General features: G+C 40.0%; 1 protein-coding gene across 4 annotated transcripts in view; it reads right to left on the bottom strand.

Annotated features, from left to right (window-relative positions):
* Positions 1-20,257, bottom strand: part of LOC111653273 (adhesion G protein-coupled receptor L2-like) — a 129,234-nt gene that overhangs the window by 66,801 nt on the left and 42,176 nt on the right. The window contains exon 1 of one of the 4 annotated variants that reach the window (XM_023403780.2): positions 16,300-16,892. The exons of 2 other annotated variants lie outside the window; for them this stretch is intronic. The gene's annotated coding sequence lies outside the window, so the exon portion shown is untranslated. Of the gene's footprint in view, positions 1-16,299; positions 16,893-20,257 lie in introns of those variants that run through there. One more of the 4 variants, XM_023403787.2, reaches the window with a different exon arrangement.

Below are 20,257 nucleotides of genomic sequence, written 5' to 3' on the forward strand. Positions count from 1 at the left end.
AATAGAGATCTGGCTCTGTTGAGTTGCATCTTGCCAACACAATGATTCCTCTTCCACTCTTTGAATAACTACTAATTTGGAGAACTTTCTGCCCCGCCCCCATGCCCTACATTCAGGACAGAAAAAGACACACATGTGAGAGGGGAATTTCAAACATCAGAAAATGGTTGATGGGCAAGAAGTGGGAGACAGGAACTGCAGGAACTAAGAAAACACAGCCTGCAGACACTTTTTTTTTCAGTCCTCGTTGCACCCTGATGTTCCCAAGAAACTCTTTTGTCATGACAGTCCTGTCAGGGCTGCGCTTTCAGCCCCTGCAGGGACATGATGTCATTTCCTTGGCTCCATCACTGATGTAGAGAAGTTGCCTTCAACTGCCAGAAACAGAGATGGGATAAGATATATGACTATTAGGATAACAAGGTTATAAACTGTGGTTTACAGCTGTACACACTGAAACAGTGAGGACTTTTCTGATGTTTTTATAGCTGGAACTATTAGTCAATTAACATAATTCGTTCCTGAAATGGGTATATTTTCTGGTTTTCTTAGTTTTCTATGATAGTAACATTTATATTTTGGGCTATTGGACTTTTTTTGGACATTTTGCTTTATCAATACTTGTCTTCATTACAAGTAAAAGTGATTTAAACTTTTAAGAGCAACATAGTATCCCAAAGCAAAACCCGCTTGTTCCATTTCACGTACAGTCTCATGTACAGTCTGCTGCAGTGTTTGCTTTACGGCTGCAACTAATGATTACTCTACTGATTATTTTCTCAACTAATAGTTTGGTCTAAGAAATATCACAAAATAGTGAAAAATGTCTATTATAGTTTCCCAGAGTCCAAGGCGACATCTTTAAATGTCCAAGGATATTCATTCTTTTTTTCACACTTGACTAACAAGAAGCTGTCAATATTCACATCTGTAATCAGTGTGAAAGTTGTGACCAGAGTTTTTGGGGGGTTTTTTTTCTTTAAAAATGACTGGAACAATTAATTAGCAAAACAGTTGCTGATTCATTTCATGTCAAATTACTAAATACTGTTTTCTGATGCAGTTAGCTGCAATCTTTTGGGGATTTTCGGCTGTCGCACTCAGATCTTTAGGAAAACATAGTTTTGGATTCATTTCCTCTAATCCAGTGTGTCCTACTTTTTTCATCATAATTACTGCTTGATTCAATGCCTACAAATAATTTATTTACAGGTGGGGTTTTTTTAAGGTGGTTAATAGATCAGAGAACTTCTGTTTAGGACTGGGTTGGAATGAGTTCCTGTAGCATTTCAACATGCAGAAGTCCAGTTCAAGGTACTTCAGCTACAGTTTTTATGTCCTGTTTTCGTTTTAAGATAAATGGCTCTAGATTAAAAGGAGAACTTGGAAAAAGAAACCCCCTTTTAAGTTCAAATGTTCTTCAGCACAGCTCAAAAAGCCCAAACAGAAAACCCCCTGAAAGGTGCAATGCTTCACTATTTTGTTGAGAGCGTACAACAGTTGGTGTGTTCAGCGGCTCTTGGCCAAATGATTGAGGCAGTAGATAAGATAGAGTGCCAGCGGGCAGATGGACATAGTGAAACGGAGAGGGGTGAGCAAAGAAGCTTATTTAAGTGAAGAGAACAAAGAAGACCCCTGCTGAACAACCAGGTTAGTGTCAAGCAAAATGAGGAGATGGTGGTGTGTTCAAAAGGCGCTGTGTGGAGGAGCAGACACCCGGAAAAAGGGTAAAAAAAAAAAAAAAGAAGTGGATGTTTCTGTGAAGGTTTGTAGCTGAAATCACTTGTCAACGGGATAATGAAATCTGTGTAAAAAAATCACTCTGGTTATTATCCCCGTCTAGCTCATCAATCAGTCGTTAGATTGTGTGTTTTTTTTTTTAGGAAGATGTAGCTTTGGAGCGGTTCAAATGAGCCAGTGTGTGCTACTTATTTCATCATCATTACTGCTCGCGTTTGAGAAGATGCAAACGGCGCATGTTTGGCATTTTGATAACCAATACATAATCAAAATTGTTGCAGATTATTTTTCTCAACTGATTTTAGCTGACTTCATCATAGACAATCGCTGGCTGTGGATACACATATGTTTTTGGATTCTACAATGGAGCTAAAAATACATAAAAACATTGAGAGGAAAAACTGACTCATTTAACGTTTCGTTTAATGATATTCAGCTACAGGCTGCTCTTGAGCTCAGTAGCCATTTCTGCTTGGCATTGAAATGAATAGGCTGACCTCAGAGCAGTTGGTTAAGCAGTAGGGTCACCGGAGAGGAACAGAGAGCAGCTCGACACTGATACAGAAAAGAGAGGTTTTTCCTTTCAATCAGTCTCTTCATAAATTTACTGAAAGCCTCACTTCACGCCTCCGCCACCCATAAATCTAGCACTCCCCTGCATGCGCTTCATTCACACACACAAACACACCCACACACACTGCTCACCTCCAGCTCAGTCCAATGTTAAAGCACATTTTTTACAAGGGAAAAAACATCACCCCCACATAGACTCACAACACACACACAGCAAATTCATTCAGCCCTTCAACACATTTCCAGCAGGAGACGTGTTGATGTTCACACCTTCTGGGGAAAACTGTACTTACACGATGTTAAATTTTTACACAGTATAGCCCCATTCAGAGTGCATTAGTTTTCAGTATAATGTGCGTAAAGTATCCACTAATACGTAACATCTGTGATGTTAATGAACAACATGCAGGCGAGGAGAAATCTGTGTAATCAGTCTCCAGCATTACAGAGCTCCATTCATGTGCTGCCATCGCAACAAAAATGTATTACAATAATCAAACATAATTTCCGCAACTGACAGCAACTTGTTTAAACAATGACAAAGTAGCAAAAGGAGAGGAAATGTTGCATCTGGACCGGAGTGATCTCAGTTTGGGGCTAAAGCCAGAAAAGTGTGTGGAGCCCCCCCCTCCCCCTCCCTGAAGGAAATGACACATTATTTGCAAACTATCTCAGGGTTGTCATTTCGGATGGGACTAGCTGAGGGGTTTATCAGAGGTAATTTCTGCTGGGTGCGGGAGGTCCCAGATTTGGCCGGGCGCTAAAATCCGCACAAAGTTACTGACATGGCAAGATTCAGATGGGGCTAAAATTTACAGACATGCTCCAATTTTGATTACATTCCCCCACCTCCCCCCGCTGTAAAAACTAATCCCATCCAAATGGGGCTTATGACATAGTGCTACAATGACAAAGTGACACGTTTGTTGCTAAAAGCAAAGAGCACCAAGTTTTCACTTAGAAATATATGCAAATTCAGCAAACACGATTAATCCTTAAGGGGAGAGTGTAGTAGACAGTGTAACCAAACAACAAATCTGAACTGTGACAAAGGGGCGTGGATTTTTGGTTTCAGCAGTGACGGGGAACATGTGAAGGCTAAGGTGCCATTTCCTATATTTATAGATTTAAATCAATCAACACAATGCAACATTAAACAACAGAATATTAACACATTATTTTGATATTTGTTATTAAGCTTTCCATGTTCGTGGTGGGAAGTACTAGCTGTGTTATAGCAATAGTCACTATAGAGACATCACACTAGAGTTATGCTTGGTCAATTAATCAAAAAGTCAAGAAATATCGACAAGAAATGAATAAGAAGCTAATTTGATTATTGATTCATCATTTGTCAAGTAAAAATGCCAAATAAATTCTGGTTCTACTTTGAAAATGTGCAAATTTGCTGCTTTTTCCGATCTTACATGAAATATCTGAGCTGAAACTGAATATCTTTGGGGTTTTGGACCAAAACCCTTTGAAAAACATCAGCGTGGGCTCAAGGACATTGTGATTTTTCACTGATTTCCTGACATTTTATAGGCCAAATTATTAAGTGATAATCATGATGATTAAGCTCACTCAAATAAGCTTCAGATAAAACTCATATACTACAATTCATCCACATCTGCCAGGAATATAAGAATCTCCATTGCCTCCTTGTATTTCAGCCACACAGCTGTTATGTCACCCAAGTGTCTTGTGTCACATAGTGAGACTTTATTTTTATCAGAACATGAACTGTTAAGCAGATATTTCACATCATCCAAACAAGCTGCTGTGCCTCTCCTGACATCCGGATTTACACTTCATGCTCAGTGCATTTTCCTGTTGATTTTAAGAGGCTATTTAAAGTTATACGGCCTCTTTGCCACAGAGACAACTTCATGGCTCCCTTCACATATACGCTGATACATTCATCCTCTTGGTTTCGGCTCCCACGAGTGGGTTAGTTTGAAGTTTTATTCAAATTAAAGCACATTTACTGACTAAACTCCGGTCTGCTTCACATTACCTATGCACGATCAGCAAACGGGCCGCATTCCAACTGTGGACGGTTTGTGTGGTCTCAATTCATTCAGTGTCTGAAGTGACTGAAATGCATTAATTCGCCTTGCTTCAGGGCTGTTATGTGGCCTCAGAGGCAGCGCGATCAAGTTTTTGCATGAGAATTTGTGAAATGACGTGAGTACAAGTTCGGTGAGTGAAGCCCTAAAACGCAAAGGTCGCGGTCACTAATCACTTTACAAAGGGGGTGAAATCACTACAATAATATCAGTAAGACTATTTTCCTGATAGCAGCGGACTAGCACTTCAGCAGCACATTCAACTACAGCCTCCAAAATGACATGGAGCTGAATTATCCCCTCCTTCAAAAAAACAGAACATTATAACCTTCATGAAGGTCGGATTTATTGCAGGGCCAACGTATCCAACTGCATTTGTTTTAGCTAAGTATACTGACTTAACTGGCATGATATAACAAGTTAATTGATTAATTGATTAGTCGACTGATCTGCAACTATTTAGATATAGGATTAATCAGTCATTTAAAAGCAGTATTGCCAAATATTACCCTCTTTTAGCTTCTGTAATGTAAGAATTTCTGTTCCACATCATTGTAAACTGAATATTTTTGGATTATGGACCGTTGATCTGACAAACAAAGCCATTTGAAGACATTCCTTTGAAATTCTGATTGTAACTTTTCACTATTGTAACATGCAACATATTTTAGACCAAATAGGTAAACAATTAATCAAAAATAAATAAAAATAATAATCATTACTCACAAGCCCTGATATGGAGTAAATTAATTGTGTTCTAATTTTATGTATTAAATCAGGCGAAACTCTTTACACATGTAAAACTTGTTCAAACGCATTAATTTGAACTTGATTAGAATCGTTAATTTGGATAAAACTGCATTTGGTAAAACAGTATCAGAATATGCCACAATTCACTGCAGTCTATGTAATATTGGATAATTATCATTATTTACTTTCCACTTTGCAGCCACGCAAAACATGACAAACACCATATGAAATTGCAAATAAAAGGATTCATTAAATGCTAACACATTCATTTGGAAGAGCTAAAGTAAGTAAAAAACCTTTTTAATAACTAACTATCAAGACACTACCAAGCGGTAGGTCGGGCTACGCTAGCTTAAGTCTAGAAGAGTGTTATTTTCTTGCACAAGTAAAGTCTCTGGTTATATGAGAGGTTCAGGAGGTGGAAATCCACTCCACACTCCACTCTGCAGGATTTCCCATGATGTTAAATGATGTTTAGATCTAGTGACGGGGGGAAACCTTACCAGGAATCTGATTTAATTCATGAAACCACCGCAGCACCGGGCGCAGCTACAGTAGTCCTATAAAAATTGCCTCATATACCTCAGCCATTACAAAACCGTGTGGAGTAATCGTCAGTCCTAATGAGTCCCACGAGATGGCTGCCAATACTATTATGGACCCACCACCACGTTTTAACAGTCACCGGCAGACATCTTCTGGTTTTCTCTGCAGGTAAACCCATCAGGATGCAGGAAGAAAGTGTGAGAAACGTTTAGCGTCGTATTATCTTTTTTCAGTTTTTTCCGTTGTTTGCTTTTTACATCAGGTAACCTACTGCATCTTTGTGACTCAGATAAAAGTGTTCTTAAGGGCATCTGCATCAATACCTGCTTTGCAAAAGAGGTGATATGCAGCTGAAGATTTTTTTTTTGGGGGGATGTTTCTGAGGTCACAGTTTTATTGTGTTTACCAGGTATCCTCATAGGTTTCTGTGTATCTGTGTCAGTGAGATGTGATTCATAGCCACTCTTCTCTTTTGAACTTTAACACTTTTTCAACGAATCAAAATAGAAACAGTCGTCAAGTACTGAAAGATTCATACGCTCCCTTACTTATTAGATTTGAAAGTTTCTGATGTAAAGCAGTAGCTTTCTTTTGGTCTCTACCAACTCCTGGGGGAAATGTCTGTCTGCTGTTTGGGTTGGCCGGTTTATCACTAAAAACAGCTCCTTGCTGCAGCCCAAAATCATACTGCGAGAACAGCGAAATGAACCAAAACATTAAACTTGGTAGATGCTAAAAAGTTTCATAGAACTGTGGGAAACTGCAGATTTGTATGATTTAGCTTCATCGCTATGTACGACCCCTTTCACATCACAAGTAGTCATCTGAGACATTGTTACATAAAAATATTGATTAGATCAGCTTTAAAATGGTTTAATATTCCAACGGCAGTACAGAACCCAGCGCTGTGTGTGACTGTCAAACTGTTCCCACAGCCACCTTTAATTACTTTAGTTTCTGTGGCCAATATGCAGCAATTCAAGTAATGACTATTCATAATTTCAGACTAAAATGTGGTGATTAGCTCTTTTGAGGCTGACCCATAACTGATCATCGCACTAAATACTATTCACCACAGAAGCAGCTGAAATTTAGTTATATTTATTAAAAAAAAAGAAGAAAAAAAAAAAAAGGCAAAAGAGAAAATAAGGTTGTGTTTGATGACCTGTTAGCAGTGTCAGTGAATGTCAGTGAATGTGTGTGTGTGTGTGTGTGTGTGTGTTTGTGTGTGTGTGTGTTTGTGCGCGTGTGCCCTGTGTTTTGGGAAAATTAAAAAATATTCTGTGAATGTTTCAGAGAAAGCTGCAAAACAGTATTAAGTTCATGATGGTAATCCAGTTTATGGGCTGCAATAATTACAGAAAACAGGACAGTTTGGACCTGATTATGTTGACTCCACGTTTGTATTTTTTTTTTAATGAATTCAATTTATCTAAAACATCATTTTAAAGGCTTCATAATGCTGATGTTGCTGTAAAAAATCTAACCGCATTTATTACAGGCTGATTATTCTGAATTACTGCTCTGATTAGAAAAATCCTTCTCTAGAGATGCAGTATTTCACCACGGCTTAAAATATCAAGCCAATATCTTTTAGCCATATTGCCCGGCTCTACCATTTGGCTGTATTGAGTTGGAAATGAGCCATGGACTTAATATGCACACACGCGCTTTAGGCCTGGATGGGTTTCGTGCTTATTTTCAATTCAAAGTCATTTTTTCTCAGTGTTGGTTTCTATTAATTTGTCCACCCACTCTGTCAGTTTCTTTGGAAACCAAAACACAGGCATCAATCTGCAGCATTTCCAGTGGGAAATGGGAGCTGGCTGGACTTGTTTTTCTTGTTTCTTTGTACATAATTACTTTCCTGTTCTTTTCCTGTCTTCACCAGCACAGTCTCAGTGTTATTATTTAAGAGTTACTACCCCTGATTCAGCTGTAAACCACTTCATTTTCATTTTGAAAGATGGACCGCTGCAGATTTACCGGTGGGCCTGAAATGTGTCTTCCTTTATAGCAGATAGACTCATCCCTGCTGTTACCAGAAAACTTATAAGGACTCCTCAGCGGGCGACATGAGCTATAACAAGTCAAATTGGACAAAAATATAACATAATTACACAACATAGTCTCTAAACAATTAGATAAGTTTACAAAAAACATGGGTCCAATCTTGGAACATTGGCCAGATTTCGTGGCTTCAACACACCAAATCTATGAGAGTCTGACAAAAAGTTAAATCATTTTCAGGGTCAAACGTGATTTTTATCTAACAACATCCACATCTCTAAATAAATGTTAAAATTGGAATCCAAAATGTAACTTAAAGAACAATACAGCATGCCAAATTATACGCTTTACCAGTATTTCCATGAGTTTGCTCTGCTCGCTCCATTGTAATGCAAACTGGAGGGCCATACAAGTGCATAGAGAATGAATTGGAACAATGATGAAAGTGCGTGCTATACGAATCAGGACAGCTGCCAAGGAATACGGGTGCATTTAGCAGTTAAGGACGGATATTACTGAAATGCAGCTATGAGTGCAACAGACAGGGACCCACACGCAACCATTCTGCGTCTGCAGCATGTTACACAGGTTGTCATTCAGGGTCAAAGGAGCAGCTAATACCTCCGTTTGACCGTTTCAAATCGGTTTCTCCCTCCAAGAAATGTTCATGAATACTGTTCATGCAAGGAATTAACAACACAGAGGCTTCATCTATCTGGGAAAATTAAAAAGAGAAACACAAGTACACTGCATCATCAATTTTTACGATTCCTTGATCGATCGTTTAGTCTGTAAAACATGAACCAAATATGATATCTTCTCGTTGTTTCTTGTTGTTTGATTGGCTCGTTTCATTAGTCCGACCAACAGTCCGAACCTCAAAGATATTCAGTTTACAACACCATAAAACGGAGAAAAGCAGAAAATTCATCCAGAAGCCAGAGAGTGGATGGTGTTCTTACCAAAAAAGTAGTGGCAGATTCATTTTCTTTCAATCAACTACTCAACTACTCAATTAATCAAATAATCATTTCAGCTTGAGTGCCTACAAAGTTTAATTGTTTACTCAAAACTCAAATGAATAACTATTTTGCTTTTCACCTGACAGCTTCACATCACATCACATCACATCACCTCACATCACTGTCTGCGCCTCCTGTTTTAATAAAAGTACCTAACTTGAAACATTTGTTGCGACAAAATATTAAAATAGACGAGCCAGAGTGCTGCGCGCGCTGCCATATAAAACAACAAATATAAGCACCAAACACACAGCCACCATGCCACTTCTCAGTGCTTCAAAAGCAGAGAAAAGGCTTCTGAAGATGCCTTTTCTCTGCTTCCCTTCTGCTGTGGCTGAGCCCAACAGTAGAGTAAAGGATGCATGCTTCTTTTATTTTATTTTCAGCACCCTGTCTCTGTTTTTTTTTTTTCCCTCCTCCAGTACATCATTCCTTTGGGTGTTTGTGCGGTGTCCCTTAGTTACCGGATAAGAGACCCAGCAGCTCAGAGAGTTAAAAGCCTGCCCTGTCCCACTCATACGAACAAGACCATCAATAATTCACCCTCTTCGGGAAGCATTATCTAACAGCCTTATAAAAATTTAAAGATTGTGGGTGACAACACGGAACCATGAAGAAAGTGCTCCGTAAGAGGACACTCCAGGTGGCAACAATGTTGGCAACAGATATGTTAAAGTGGAGGCTAAGGAAACTTGTCTGCACCGCTGTGTCATCCGGCCCTGCGAGGCTGATTTAACCATAACACACAAAAGACAGACGCCTCACTGAATTAAGGGATAGTCAACGAGAAGACACATCTCCTCTCATTTCCACCGGCCCTCTGTGAGTGTCAGTGTGTGTGTGTGTGTGTGTGTGTGTGTGTGTGTGAGTGACTGCAGTACAGAGGTGGAAGCGTTTGCTCGGCTGTATTAACGCCCAGGCTCATTCTCATTGACAGTGAAATCCCTCTAAGCCTAGATCAATTACACCCAGCTCTGGTGTAATTAAAATGTCCTAACAAAGGTCTTAGGAGCACAGGACAGAAACCTACCCATTGAAAATAAGCTCAGTCCAATCTATAGCACCATCTCCAAGAAAATAGTTGAAGATTAGATTCAGGCTTTCTGCAGCGATAAGCACAAAATGTCCCCCATGCACTGCTGCTGCGCTCAAAATAAATCTTTTTTTTATCCCTTAATAAGGTCAAGATATGATTTAAGATAATGTGTAAAGTACATGAGCTCATATAAAATACAATCATGCTGCTATATTTTCAATCAATGCAAGATAAACAAGAATTATGCCTCCACCTACCAGGCAGGTTGCAGTTTACATCGTGTCCGTCCAGACTCATATTATATGTGTAGTGAAGACTTTACTACAGTTTCATAAAAGGTATAGTGTATTTGCGTTATGATGTCACAGTGAAGTTGACCTTTGACCTTTTGGATATAAAGTGTCATCACTTCATCATTTTACACCATTAGACACTTTTGCCGTAATTAGCGACTTTCCCGAGAAGACATTGCGTTCACAAGAACGGGGACAGGCGTGAGCTCACAGTGATCTTGACCTTTGACCTTTGACTACCACATTCTAATCACATCATCCTCGAGTGCAAGAGAACGTCTGTGCCAAATTCGAAGAGATTCCCTCGAGGTGTTAGCGAGATATCGTGTTTCGCGAGAAAATACTCACTGATCTATATTACAAGAAAAACAAAAAAACCAAACCTGTGATTGTTTTTGTAGCCCTAACTGCTAAGAAAACTAATTATTTGTTCTCTTAAGTACATCTGATGCTTGACTGTGCTCTGCTGAGAAATGACAGAATGCTTATGAGTCTCCTAATTAAAACTCAGCAGTGAAGTGATTAGCAATCACATCTCCACTCTTCAAATATCAAGATCTGATTTGCTTGGCTGATCAACAACAAGCTTCCTTCTCTCAGAGCAACTCAACGAGCCCGCAGTCGCCCTCTCTGTGTATTAAGGAGGCTTTTGAAATCAACACAACTCCACAAGAAAAGGCCGGAGCTGAATTTTCTATATACTTCTATGTTGCTTCGTCAGGATGCCATTTACCTTGTTTTTTTTGTTTGTTTTTTTTATTATGTTGACTGCCAGCAATCATCAAATGGATTACACACTGCCACTGATGAACACTTAAATGTTTTTGCTTTTTACACAATAATTCATCATTGAATGAAACCAAAGTATAAAGCATCAATAACACTACATATGGCAGCCACAAAAATTTAAGTTGAAAGCTGTTTCCTCAGTTGCGCCTAGGAGGGACTATTCCACAGACACAGAGAGAGCAAGATGGCTGACTGCACTGACACATTGTGAAAGCATGCCTCGCCATCCTAGGTAATAGATTCTCTTTGCTGTGCGACTCCCACCGCTTCTCATCTTCTGTGACAACGCCTGCCAATCAAAGGGCCCTGGGAACGTTCAAGGGCTTTGACAATATCTCCTCACCTTGAAAACACATTGGCTTCATCGCACGACACCAAGTGACACCAAGTAGGGCATCAAATAGCCATTAGACACGGCAGACAAAGAGCTGGCAGACTACAGGTGAACGGCTCCCTGAAAATTGGCTTTAAAAGTATTCTTTCTGTACATGAAGACACAGCAACATCAACAACAAATGCCAGCAATACCGTGGGAGGTGACATTTAAATGTTTTAGAGAAGAGGCAGTGCTCGAGCATGGGAGGATTTTTATGATCATTTACGAGAAGCCGGAGCAAAAGTGAAGTTAATGAAAGAACTTTGAAAAATATTTAATTTTGGCTTTAAATTCACTGAATAACTGTTTTTCTCTGGAAGCAAATGTGCCTGTGCTGTTCACATGAAAGCTCTTAATAGAAGAATTCGAGCTGTCTATCACCTGGGTGTGGGTGTATACCTGTACCAATTTCTTTCTTTTCAGTGCAAAATGAGAAACAACAATGTTAGACCACAACAGCGAAGTGATTTACATTTTTATATAATTCATGAATACCATGAAGGAGGACAGGGGGAGATTTTGTCTGCAGTGAGGCCTGGCCTGAACCTCCATTTCCCGGATAATTATATGATACTATTTAGGAATTTGAAGAAGAGAGAAGCATTTCCTCAGTTGAAGATAGATGACCTGTCAGATACATCTAATGCCAGCACAAAGCCCTCAGCCTTTAATCTGCACACTTCCTGCGACCTGTACTGTGACAGAACCAAATAAAGCACACTATCTTCGTATCCCCCTGAGACAGAGCAGTGTCCTCATATGCTAATGTCTGCCAGTGTCGGGAGAAGAAGCTCTGAGGGCGGCCCAGACAGCTCACAGGTCAGTGCTAATCTTCTGATATATGGTGCCTAAAGACCCGGGACACATCCATCACACGCCGCCGACGGCTCCCCAACCGGGAGAGTCCTGCAACGCACCAAAGGGTTAACGCACACCCCAAAGAGACCTGTGATGATCCATCACTCAAGAACCAGCTTCTCTTTCTGAGAGGAGAGTCTTTCAGCAAAACCAAGGGGGTAGCTTTCTTAGCGGAGCCTCGGCTGCGAGTGCATATAGAGCCAGCATGACTGCTGGACCTAAGCTCCAAGCCTCTGTTGATGATTAAACATCCATTTTAAAGCAGTGGGGGAAAGTTAACTGTCATTTAGAACGCAGGAGGTGGTAGGATGGGAGAGAATATTTCTCCCTCAGATGTATTTTCTCAGTGAAAAGGAGCGAGACCATATATCCATCCATCGGGTTAACTACCCTAACGCATAATCATTCGTTCCAGTCATCTGTCTCTTTATTTTTGAGGCAAGCCACAAAATGAGTATGATGGGCTTTTGCAGTTAAATGAGAAACTCACCCCGAAGCACTTTGTTAAATAAACGAAATGCCCATTCCTTCTGTTTTTTTTTTTTTTAAACACACTCCCCACTCCTTCTACTTTTTCTCCTTCTTCTGGCCAAACAAGCCAAATGTGAAGAACAAGAGTGCAGCTTTGGTGCAGTTTCAGAATTATTATTTTTTTTGTTGTTGGTTGTGTTGTTGTTGTTGAAGGCTCTTCTCCGCATCACCGCTAAATGTCACGTTTGGTGTCAGCCCCCTCAGCATCAGACATTACTTTCCAGACTCCAGACCATTTTGCAGCAACACTTACCCAGGACAAAATCCATCTTAGAGAGAGAGAGAGAGAGCACTGATGCCAATTTCTCCTCCGATAGCTGCCTCAACAGAGCAGAATGCATGTACCTCTCCTCCTCAGCAGCCTTTTAAGAATTTGAACAACCAGGCTCAGCTCAGCACACCGCAGCATGGTTTCCACTCTCACTTTTTCTTGACGCAACAAAGTTACTACGCTGGCTTCTTTCTTTTTTTTTTTTTCTTTCTACCGCTCCTGCCCTACCCCTCCTACATATATATGACGCACAAAGCCCTGTTCTCTGGGCTTTTGTCAGAAGTCATTGCGAGAAACACGAGGAAAAAAACACTGGCAGGAAATGAAGTGGACTGGTGTTAAGTCAGTGCAACAGGAAAATACAAGTTAACCCATTCATCAGAACATGCACTAAACATCACAAATTGATGGCGTGTAACAGACTATTTCCTCTCTAGGACCGATCCAATCAGAACAGCCTCATCTCCCATTATTAATCACTCCCTCTCCCCCTCCTCTCTGTGCATTTGTTTGTCCAACTTTTCACAGCAAGCATGTCACAGGAACTGAACAAGACAGCTGTCAAACCCGTCCACTGTGAGTGAAGATGGCAGGTGAGGTCCTGTTTTTTTTCCTCTCTCTCTTTCTCTCTCTCTCTCTCTCTTTCCAGCTCTCCAGGTCCAAAACTGAAAACTTGCCCTGCCGGCTCTTCATTATAAGTTCTGTGATGTTATTTTGTCCGAACAAAGAGAAGAAGAGGAAGGAACAAGCTCTCTTCTTCTCTCGCAGGTTGTAGAGCAGTTGGCTCATGTTATTACCCCGGAGCGGGATGACCATGAAGGGGCCGCCAACCCCTGCTGCGCACCCAATGGCATTTAAATTCCCTGTCTCTGTGTAATAACATCTCACACGCCGCACTTTCTTTCGCTATTAACCTATGCTGATCCTTTTTTCAAAGTAAGGGCACGCACAAAGACAAGAAAGCGCCTTTTTTGTTTCTCTTTGTTGCTTGTTGAAAATGCATGCAAGTGTTTATTTTCATCAATTAAGATTGCAGAGAACATTAGGCCATGTATCACAGGACAAAGTAAAAAAAAAGAAGAAGAAATCCATCAAAATAAAACAGCATCTTGCCACACTCTTTCTCTTCCAAACAACAGCTGCACAGATTGGGAAATAAATATTATCTCTGTGACAGAAAAACAACCAGACACCACTAGGTGCTCAGAGTCTGTCACAAAGCTTGAAAGCTCTGTCGCTTTACATCTACACTCAATGAATGTGGAATTAAGCCATTTATGTTACAAGAAAGCACTTGAAAACAAATTCATTTTGGAGAATTTCAGATGTAGACTGCTGCGGCTGAAATACCAGTCAAAACGTTTAAACAGATTTTCAGCAACTTATTTATGCTTTTTTTTTTTTTTCCTCGCCACAGTCACTAGAGAGGGTCCTCTTTCTTCTTGAAAATAAGATACAGACCTCTGTTGATGTTTTATGCTCATGCGGAGAGAGAAAAAAACTGGGGGGGGGGATGTTTTAATGGATGAAATCTTTTTTAACATGACCACGTCTCTGAATGGCGTCCAAGATTTCCACTAAATACACGGCTTTTGGTGTTAGATAATGGCCAACAAATTCTCCCAGTCCACACTAAATCTGGTTCCAACAAAAACACTTTCACACACACACACACACACACAACCAACTGCAGTGTCCAGCAATCCTGTGAGTAGCCTCCACCTCCACCACCACCAGCAGCACTCCATCAGAACAAAACTGCATGGAGGAAGGGGGCTGGTAGCTCAAGTTCTCCCTATTGAAATGCAGACACTTTGATATGGAAATTGGCAGTTACAAAAACCCGCTAGAATTCACACTAGCATGCATTGAAACCATTTGCGCAATGTGAGATGAGATGGCACTTCCTCCCAAGACAACACAGACAAATGGACCAAACCAGCACGTCTGGGGCCAGTGAGAGAAGGAGTGGAGGTGGAGGGAGAGAGAAAGAGAGAGAGAGGGTGGAGGCAACAGAACATTTGCCCCCCCACCCACTCACCCACCCACCCACCCTCTTCCTCCTCTCTCTCTCTCTCTCTTTCTTTGAATTCCTACCATCCACTGTCCCAGCATTTGTTTTCGAGAAATAGCCTGAGCTGAAATGCAGGATCTTCAAAGGGCAACATCTACATTCACCAGTACAACATCCCTCTATATCCCACTGGAAGGGAGGAGACTTTTTGTCTGCTCTTCAAAAAATGAAAAAAAAAAAAAAAAAAAAACTTATCCATGGCCAAAATACGTTCCAATTCATCTGGTAGCAAGACAATTTCTCACACTGTACATATGCCTTATGTAACATTACATTTCCCCATCTTTCCAACTGAGCTGATTTGCTTGGATTACTAAAAACTGGACTTGAAAAGTCATCATCCATACTTCCCTGCATGAAGCCCGTTATATAAGTATATGCCAAGGAAGCTCTCAGTTTCCTAACTTGTCAGTATGACTTATATAATGTTGCACCACTATCCTGATTTGGCTTTGACGGTATGGATTATGTGTAAATGTTATTTAACCTTGATATTTCAGTCAACCACAGCCGAGCTCTCCTGAGGTTTCTTGCTGAAGTCTATGTGGCCCTATTTCTAAAAGCTTCACGTGCGAATGAGATATGGTTCCCTTAGCCTGTAAAAACTGTGTGTGTGTGTGTGTGTGTGTGTGTGTGTGTGTGTGTGTGTGTGTGTGTGTTTGTGTGTGTTTGTGTGTGTCCCATCATCACACATGGCTGGCTAGGGTCTGTGAATTATACATGCCCTGTGAAATGATCTTATTTTATAGCCGCAAAATGGAGAAGTAAATGGAGACAGTAACTGACATCCAACTACTTAGCTCCTGTCCTGGACTGGGTGGAGATGTTTGTGTGAGCTCTTGTTTTTTCACCATGTTATCACGCTGATTATCATCGCTGAATAGCTTATAAATCAACTCCCATTTGGTTTTTATAGGCTTTTGATTCCTATCCAGGACCTGCTTTGTCACGGTGTACCTCTTCAATAGAAGAATAATGCCACTTGTATCATCTTAAAACATCTTAAATGTAAGAATTTTCACCAAATTTGTCATGTGGTAGAAAATGCATCCTTTAGTGGGCTTTTAATTCATGAAGATATATTAACTCAAATCCACTTTGGGATGGTCCTTCTGACCAGGAAACTTCATTTTAATTAAAAGTCTGGAGGCTCCAGACACCACAAAATAACACCATGTACTAAAGGCTATGTATTGATCTCATCTTAACAGTTTTAAACTGCTGGAGGAGCCCGTGGGCCCGTTTTCTGACATTTGCCTTATCCTATCCTGGGAGTGTAAATAAATGGTATTGATTCAGCGAGGCATAACCCAGCATCTCCCTTGAAAGACTCGAAACATCCGCTTTTAAAGGCTACTTACAGTGGTGTGCCGTGCCAAAATAGCCAATGGATCCCGGCGTGGAGTGTGAATTTCAGATCAACACCAGGAGCCCCCCTCCTCTCCTCTCCTCTCCTTTTTCAGAAGAGGCCCCCAGAAACTAAGCAGCGGGTCGCACAAAGACGGCTGGGGCTCGGCTGCATGCTCCACTTTCTTCACAGTGGACAGATGGTGGCAGGTATCTGCTCTTCTTCAAGCCAGTACGTCCGAGACCGGACGAATAGCTCCATGGCGAGGGATCTGCTCAAAAGTAATGATCGTTACTCCCCCCCCCCTCCGTCTCCTCTCGTGCGTGCACCCAGGCTCCTTCCGACGGGAGCGCTACGGATAGACTGCATAAAAAAAAGGATCACTTCAAGGAGACGAGATGCGCCCCAGTGTCGTTACAAAATGAAAACTCCGAGCACGTCTCCCACACTGTCAAGTCTATTTGAAAACCTCCAGCGGCTTGGTTCGCAGATGCAGCCAGAAGAGGGATAATATGACTTCTTTAGTCTGGCTTTCGGTGCGCTCCTGGTTGTTCCCTCTGCGCCTCATCCACACGCCGTGCAGACAGTCGGAGCTTCAGCCGGACTGGAGGCAAACAAGGCGAGGAGGAACGGCGCACCGGTCCCCTGCTCTGCAGCAGCTGGCTGTGAAGAGCGGCACGCAAAACCTGGAGCGGATCAGCGGCAGCACACGGACTGGATCCCAGTGCTAATTATGACAGCTCGCATTAAGGCTAATATTAAACCCTTATCTCATGTGCGTTCAGATTTCACGCATGTGTGAAAGTACAGTGAAGTGCTGCTGTGTTTTCTAGACTTTAATAATCCAAGTTTCACCGCATTAAAATCAGGATTCCCTGCTGTTTAATCAGCAGAAGAGTGCAAACTGTGCAAGGCCACTCATTATCAAAAACATGTTCATATAAATAAAAATGTATTTTTAATTCTCTCAGAATTTCAGTTTTGCAGGCAGTGGTTTGTACCTGGTTTAATTATATAATAAAAATGAACAAACAGTAGACCTATAAAATAATGAGGCTGAAATGAGATTTCTTTTAATTAGGTGACTCCAAAGATATAATGAATAAAGTAGCAAATGCAAAAGGTATCATTATAATAAGAAATTCATCTTTTATCAGAAGGATTTGACCTTTTCTTTAATAAGAAGTGTTGTGTATAACAGGGTCATATGATCGTATGAGAAAAAAATCTTGTCATGTAGCTATTCTGCAAGATTAGATTCAACTACCAATTTAGCATCTAATCAGACAATGTGCAGCAAAGTGCATAAATACCTATAAAGACAACTGCACGTACAGTAGAGATGAAACAATGAGTCTATTACTCATCTGCAACTATTTTATTATTATTATTATTTATTTATAACTGATTAATTGTTTAAGTTTTTCAAGCAAAGAGATTAAACTATTGTCCTGCTCCAGCTTCTCAGTTGTAAGGATTTGCTACTTTTCTTTGTCGTATGTGTTAATAAATTTGGCTTTTGCAGGGTAGGGTTAGTAAGATAGGGTTAGTAAGACCTAACAAGCACTCTGAAGATGTCACCTTTTGTTTTAGACATGTAGTTTCTAGTATTCTATAAAAATATATATATATATATATATATATATATATATAGACTAATAAGTAGACAGATTAATAATGAAAATCAGGCTTAGTTGTAGCATTGATGTAAAGAATGAACAATAAACCAGTGGTGGGGTATAGTAAGAAGGAATGTAGCGGTGATGTATAGGCTAGAAAATGAACAGTAACCAATGTACAGTGAATGGATGCAGCTATTGTATGTCAGGAATGTAAGTGTGATATGTACAGCATGGAAAGAACCAATAGTGTGTGCAGTAGGATGAGTCTAGTTGGGTTGTAACCAGCGACGTAGTATGTAATATTTTCGGTGTGTATATATAGACCTATACATCCTTCCTGGGAAGGAAAACAGCAGGGCTTAACCCTCAACCTTAACCCTGCAAAATATAAATCCAGAAGTCCTATAATCACACACGTGCACCTAAACTACCTGTGTATAGTGATGTTCAGCCAGTTCCTCCGAGCAGATGCTGATACACGTTGGGTAAACATTCACTATCCATCCATATGTTCATGGCAAGAAATTACAATATTCAGCGCCTGCTTTTGAATCTTATTCTTGTCGACATGGAAAAGCATCTGAATCAGGATTTAAACCATGATACATTACAATGCTCCACTGAATCCCTGGATAATACAGTGGAACTGCTAATATTAACATCTTCGCTGATATAGTCAAATATGTTTAATTTAATTCAAAGTCACTCACAACAATGTCACTATGTAACATCCCCTCTTGTGAATTAAAAGCATGAGATTTGGGGATATATGCAGATTTCTACATATTACCAATTAATTCCAAGAATGCCAGTAAGTTTGCATCATATTCAATGTGGATTTCTCACCTCATAAGCAACTTAACTTGTGGACCTTGTTTTCACACCCCCACCCTCATGATACTATACGTTTATGCACATATAAGACTATTTATTTCACAAGTGGAAAACTTAAAGAGCCATAAAAGAGTGTTTGCAAGTTTTATCTCAAATCGTTTCTATGTAAAATTAGTTTTTTCCGAAGCATGTTTGTATATTTCCTAATGTTCCAGACAGCCACTGGTTTCCATTCATCTCTGTACGGTATGAAAATCAGTAAACAAACTCTTTAGACTTCTTTGAGATTAATGTAGCATTTCTTCTTTTTCTTTTTTCTTTTTTGAAAACTGAATGCAGACTTGATTTTGACTGTGATGGGTTACACAACTAAAGGAAGCTTTGGGAGTTTGTTAACTGATTTTTATGCCATCTGGGAATGAATGGAAACCAATGGCTGGGATGGTTGAATGAATGCATTCAAATTTCTTAAACACAGCCGCATGGTTTGCAAATTGGTTAGCTTTTATGTTAAGTATACACCATTTGTAGCAAATGAGCTAAAACATGAAAAACCCCTGGTGCGATCCCTTAATTTCACATGGAAAAACACAACTTGCAGCATAGTTAATGTAATTTTCACCAGTGAAATGTGAAAATTTGACATGTCACCTTTGTGTCCAGTATATGATGGACAGTATTAAGTATAAAATTGTGTATATGTACTGAAACAACCTGCATCATATTCATCATTTTCATCATATTGGAGCTGGATGATGTTGAGAAGTTGATATTTGGTTTTAAAACAATGTCTAACATCAGCTTGTTGTATCAGGCATCAGACATAAACTGCAAAATGTCCTTTTGGAAAGTTGTAAGAATATTATTATTATTATATAACAGGAAATAAAAAGGCTAATATGTACTCACAGTGTTGACCTACAGGTGTACTACAAGTTCTCATATGAATATTTAGACAATATTATATGGATTTTTCAGACCACAGGTCAATATCTTTAGTCATTGTGTTTATCCTGAATAGGAGAATAGTGTTTTGCATGTATTAATGTGTAATGTATTGCCATAGTTTCCACAGACACCTGGCTTTAAGTGAGAAAAATTATCCATGATGAAAAAAGGAATTTTCTGTTGCACGTTACACTGGCTTCTTTTCTAAACCACACTATTCCTCCTCTCTTGGTCACAACGGAATGGGGGCAAATTGAATCCTGATTTTATGGTCGTGAATGGAGAACAGAGCTGTAACTGACTTGGCACCCCAAAAAAGATGAAACTACAAATGAGAAGACTGGAAACGATTCTGCTTTTGTCAATAGAAATTACACTTCAAAGCTGAAAGCCCATTAGGATTTTACTGTAAGCTGCAAAACATTAGCATTAAATTGCCATTTGCGAACAAATATGATATAATCTTCATGACAAACTGGACAACAGTACGTTTGTGCAAGGCAGATCTCTAATTATTTAGTCATGATTTGTTGACTGGCTGTGGATATGCCAGCTGCAGGCTATGTA

Source organism: Seriola lalandi, unplaced genomic scaffold (genome assembly GCF_002814215.2).
Source record: "Seriola lalandi dorsalis isolate HSWRI2012SDOR001 ecotype SW California unplaced genomic scaffold, Sedor1 jcf7180002054182, whole genome shotgun sequence".
NCBI classification, from domain to species: domain Eukaryota; kingdom Metazoa; phylum Chordata; class Actinopteri; order Carangiformes; family Carangidae; genus Seriola; species Seriola lalandi.